Source organism: Ambystoma mexicanum, chromosome 10, assembly GCF_040938575.1.
Source record: "Ambystoma mexicanum isolate Mex_15411 chromosome 10, UKY_AmexF1_1, whole genome shotgun sequence".
Lineage (NCBI taxonomy): Eukaryota > Metazoa > Chordata > Amphibia > Caudata > Ambystomatidae > Ambystoma > Ambystoma mexicanum.
In genome coordinates, this window is record NC_090932.1 from 1,048,687,410 (window position 1) to 1,048,693,409 (window position 6,000).

Consider the following 6,000-nt stretch of genomic DNA (forward strand, 5'->3'; position numbering starts at 1 on the left):
AATTTAGTTGCAGTGTGATAGCCGAGCACTTGTTTGAATCACATTACAAGGGGAAAGGGCCGGCTGAAAAAAGCAGCCTTTAATTTGCATTTGCAAGAGAATATCAAATGCCCCTTCAACATGAAAAGCAGGGTTTTAAAATACTGAAAATAAAACAATCTTGCTTGTATGTTTTGCAGTTGTAAATCACGACATGAGAGAAAAACAATTCCCTGCTAAAATAAATATATCAGGTAATAGAATTGGTGTGTGTGGCAAGATGCCATGTATTAAAATGTATAATATGCTTCACATGTACAATACTGGCAACAATTGAAAAGGCTACTTTGTTTCCCTGGGTCAAAAGTACATCTCATGTAGCACCAAGACAGACCATTTTTCTTGTTGCTTGGTAGATTTTCAAGGCTGACCTGGCTCCTTATCTGGAAGGGAAATCACTGTGAAGCTGATGTGCACCAAAGTGTTTACAACAGGGTCAGATCAACACAGACCCAGCACTGCATGAGGAACATGCTTAGAAATATAAGGTTTTAGATCAAAATTGTTCTTAACTTCAGATTGCAGGACACAATGGCAGATGTCAGTATGGCCTCATGGCATCACAGGGAAGAGGTGAACTGTCTGCGTCATGATAAGGATCTCCTCAGCCCATCAAATTTCATAGAACAAAGGCTAATGTCTTTAACTGGGGCTTAAACTAACATTCAGCCCAAATGTCTCTGGTCACATGCTTGCAGAGAAATTAAACTTGCATGGAGAAATGAGAGTTAGAACTTGCATACATGCTGAAGATTTCCCATTAGTTTAAATGGACCATCATAACTAGTGACTTTCCCAGCAATGATAAGTCAGACTGTGTCCAAACATATGTCATGTTAAAGATAATTTCAAGGTGATTCTGTTGAAATAAAATGTATCCTCGTGTGTCTTATGGAATTGCAATAGCAATCTAAAATGTTTTTCAGGTTGCCTCAATTTTGCATTTAAGATTTGGTGTTCTGCTGGGTCATAACATTAGGTATCTAGAGTTGAAATTGCATGTTCATAACTATTATACTTTTGTGAAAAGGGCAAATATTCATAGCACACCCATGCAATAATGAGCCAAAATGAAAGTAAGTGACACTGATCCGTCAAGAGCAGAGGAATATGAATATCTATATATCATGGCATTTTTTTGGTAAACTACAATATTTTGCCATGTAGGAACGTGTTGGGTGACATTGGACATGGAAAATAATGTGAAGGTGTCTTGCAATATTTTGGTTGTAGACTCCGGAATCAATCCTTATACAGGGGCTGGACATGGGGGTGGACAGAAATTTCAAGGTCCAATTCTGGTTGCGGGATCATAATTTAGCCTCGCCTAATGTTCAGTTTCCATGGGAGGGGCTTAGAAAGTAAAAAGGTCTTGCACTATGGAAGAAGGGAAAGCTGTCAAACATCACCAAAGGAGATCTGCTGAAACCTCATCTCGTGGAAATATTGGAAGAGGGCTGGAGATTTCCACTGCTGCTGAGACTATAAAACAGCAGCTCTGATACTTCCCTGGAGTCATAGAGGGAGCATTGACTTAAGTCAGGGACATCATTTGGGGGTTGCTATGGGTTACAGCTGTGACCCCTAAGGTCTCCCTTGCTACCCCTGTGGTCTCCTTTGCTACCCCTAAAGAAATATTAAAAAACATGTTTTTAATTGTTTTTGTAAAATGTAATTTCCTGGGCAATGGCCAGCACCATGTGGCTCTGTGTTTCTGCAGTGACTGGCTTTCTTGTCAGGCCTCTTAAAAACAGGGGGTTCCACAAGTGTAACACTTTGAGCAGTGACCCTAAATAAGAAATAATATGAATAACACATATTTTTCATTCTGGAATTCTATACAATCATTTCTAGACTCACTAAACGGTTTATTTCAGGCACACTTCAGGGGATTAGTCACTGATTTAGTCTTTTCTGAAACACCTCAACTCAGCCTTTCATCCTCCTGAGGTTGACGGGGTGATATTGTTTGAATATTTGTTCTATATAAAGAATTTAAGCATACGTGCTATATAATAACACATCATCATTTGGCCTTGGACATCTGTTTGAATTCACAATCATTTAGTAATATTGGCCTATACACACTGATATTAATGATACATATGGTGATCCATTTGTGTATGAAATGTATATCACACTATAGCGGTATTGTACCATATTTTTCATAATGTACTTAGGAACACTGCTATGTAATACCACATCCTGTTTTTTCAAGGGGTGAAAGGTCATGTTCCATTGCTTCCTGTGATGTCACTTTGGGGAGGGTCAAATGACATCACTTCCTGTGATGTCATCATAGGTCAAGGGTCATGTGACATAATTTCTGCTACCCCAGGTATTTTGGTGAAAGGACATCCCTGACTGAAGTGCTGGCCAGAATTCTGTATTTCCCTAAAAGCAAAGTCTCCAAGAGTGGCAAGCTCAGAGAGTTCCAAAAGTAAGTAGATTGGCCAACAAAATGTCAGCATGGGGATCTATTTAATTTACTGATTCCTTTCATTAGTGGGTTCTCTTCCCTTAGTGGGTGGGGAGTAAAAGTGTGCAGACCCCTAGCATATTTGACTGTATATTAATTTAATTAACTCCTTAATAGATTGACGCAGAGCAGAGCTTGGAAGAATTTGAAACCTCCACACCTTACTCCTAGCGGGAAGATACAAGATAGTCATTTAAAGTAATTGGAACTCCTTAATTTTTCCTGATCACCCCTGACTTCTCTAATGAAAAGGGGTGTCCTTCCCTAAAATGAAATGCCCAACTGATACCCCTTACCAAAACTTGTTTTCAGACAAAATACATACTTGCCACTGAAAAGAAATTGATAACTGTCACCCCGCCCAAAATTCCCAATTGTCACCGCTCTTTCTACATTGTATTAAAAAAAGGGGTGCCCTTGGCCCCATTCATAACTGCAAACTTTACCAACACAGGCCTTCAGCCTTTTTAGTGAAGGGGGAGTGGTCTGAAAAACAAAATAAATAACCATCCCCATTTTGTTGTCAAACTTCCCCAACACAGGCCTTTAAGTGAGAAGGGTGTCTGAAACAACATTTCTAAACTATCCCAACTCCCTAGACCTGAAGTTTGAATAGAAGTGTGCTACATGTAATTGGTGCTTAGGTTTTTGGGGCTTGATGGGGAAGTGCTTTGCACAAGTGAGACCTCATGTATCCAACACTGAACAAGTGATGTATGTCTTATTTTAAAATCAAACCTGTGTTTATTTCTAAGCTAAGTTTTGGTGAAGCAATATTTGTCACATGCATTTTTACAAATCTGTAATTTCAAACTACTAGCATTTTTAGTGCGCAGGGAACTCCATGTATCAAGCCTTGAAGGTGAACCAGTTTTCATAAAACAAATATTGCGTTCATGTTTTAACACTAAAACTCCCAGCAAGAAACGTTGAAGTTAATTTGCTAGTATTGAGCCATATTATTATTGAAATGTAACATACAACGGAGTTCATGGGAAAATAATTTTGACCATTTTATTTAGCCTGTTCTCCATGTTTGTGAGACACAAGTAAATGCAGAAGAAGTGAGTTTCAATTTAATATCCTAAAAAATAGTGTTTTTTGTAATTTAAGCTTGGTTTTGTGCCACAAAAAAGGTGGCGTGTGTGATTAAAAAAACATATTATTCATTGAGTTTATAATTTGAATAAATACATATATTTTCGATACCCCAGCCTGGTTTTTGTCTCACTGTTGCTACAGGGGGGGGGATTTATGTGGCTCTATATGAGATTTAAATAGGGCCAGCGCTAAAATACATAAGCAAATTGTTTTGTGGCTCCATGATTTTGGTGGGGGGACTTCCCAGGTTAAGGGATGTCTCTCAATATAACGCTAGAGGCATACTTGCCATTCAGAGAATACCAAAGGAAATACACTAAAGCGAGGGAGAAATACATAGTATCCTGGAAGAGATACCAAGAACAATGCTGTGAACACTACTGCTGATACAGTGAGTTCTTGCTCAAGACGTGTGTTGGGTCCACTACCCCTGAGACCATTGTTAGATTTGTATAGTCTGACAAAGACATGCACTCCTTTAATTCCTTTAAAAAAGGTAGTTGCCCCTTACAGTTGATCCCCCTTAAATCCTCAGTATTTTTTATTTTTAGTTGTATTTAGAATGTCTATACTCTTTTAGTGTTTTTCCAAGTCAACCTGTTCTGTAAAAACAGAGGTGTCTAATTCTACCGTTGTTTCATGTGTCCTGTTTATTTATTTATTATTTATTTATTTATTGGGCATTTGTAAGGCACTTTATGCAACAACATTGTCTTTCAAAATGCCACAAGGCTAAATGGGAAGGGAACATGGGAAATAATAACAATGGCAAAAAAACTTTTATATTCGGTAGTGGTCCTACTAGACCTTGTGGCATTCGGCCTTGCAAGTGCATTCTTTTATTCTTTTATCACATATGGTGATAGCAGTGGGATCAACAGGAGCCAGTACAATTTCTGAAAGAGGCTAAAGCCACTGGACCTGAATGTGGTGTGACTAACTTCTTACCATTTTGACCTATGCAGTACTGTGAAACAACTGATATCCTCTCAGGACAATGTCTTGGTTAAAAAGGTTAAAATACATTTAGAATTGTAGGTGTCCAATAGGGAGCAGCTGCATTTAAGTCAGGACTGGCTGGTAATTACCTTACGGGCATGTGTGCAGGCATCTCATGATTAATGGGAACACGTCAGGGTCCTCCTAATAAACAGTGGAACTTTCCTTATCCAGTGTGGTTTGAGGTCCTCATTGATCAATGAATAATTAAGCAAATAATGAACCTGGTTTTGAAGAAGAATTGAATTGTATCACCCATCTACGGAGCAGACCAGTGATTTGCCCTAACCACTCACTGCAGGACCCAAATTAAGTGGAATCCTTAGGCAGGGTGGTAGGGGAATGGAGCAGTTTTCAGATTTGTTACATCAAGGAATGAGACAGCCCTAAAAAGAGTGTTATTTCAGATACACCAAGAACAGAGGGGAACAGAATAAAGTATAATATTTCATTGACATAAAAGGGTTATTGTATTGTGCAGAAATATTGTTAAGGGGGATAGTGTAGCCGGTTATGAGCAGCAAGTTTCCAACCCTCGGAAAGAACTGTGTTAAAAATGATCTAATCTCTGCTGATAACAAGTCATATCAAAAGCTCATGATAATGTCCTATCACGTTTCTTTGGGCAAGGCAATTACCAACCATTTAATGACTATTACATACTGTGTCCCATCTGCCAGTCATCCACTCCAATAAACATTCCCAAGGAGCCACTAAAATCCTTCCAAACATAAAAAAGGCCTTTTCTAGGTTTTTCATGGATATGTCAGGACAACTTGTGCCATCCAAGACTTGGGAATATGTGCAGTTTAGCTATTATAGATTATGCAACTTGCTTACTTGAAGCCTTCTTATTCTGAGACACTACTACTTAACACATCATGAAACCTCTGGTTTCCTTTTTTAACTGGGTAAGTTTTGCTAAATACATTTTTGTTGATTGATGATCCAATTCTATGTTGTAACTTATGACTGATATCAAGTAGTTATGGAAAACCCAAATTCTACAAAACTTCATGTGTTTACCGCTAGCCAATGGTCTGGTAGATACCGCTACAGCAACACACCACGTTGACTGACTTGTTTGCCCAAGAGTAGCACCTGGCAGTCCCCTGCGACCCAATTGGACTAGCCTTAAAACTAATTAAAAGTCTGTAGAAAGTCAGGAGATGAAGCTGGGCCCTTTTCTAAGGATCATGGCCCTGTCTTGACCTGTCTGTTGATGGATGTCGATCCCCTGTTTGTAATTCCCATGCATCAGCTACTGATGAAACACGCCAGCTCTGCACCTGCTCTGGGGAACGATCCACTGATCCTCCAAGCCAGCTTATTAGCCAGCACAGGTGACATGCGCACCAGATCCTCATGCTCATACCCAAGTA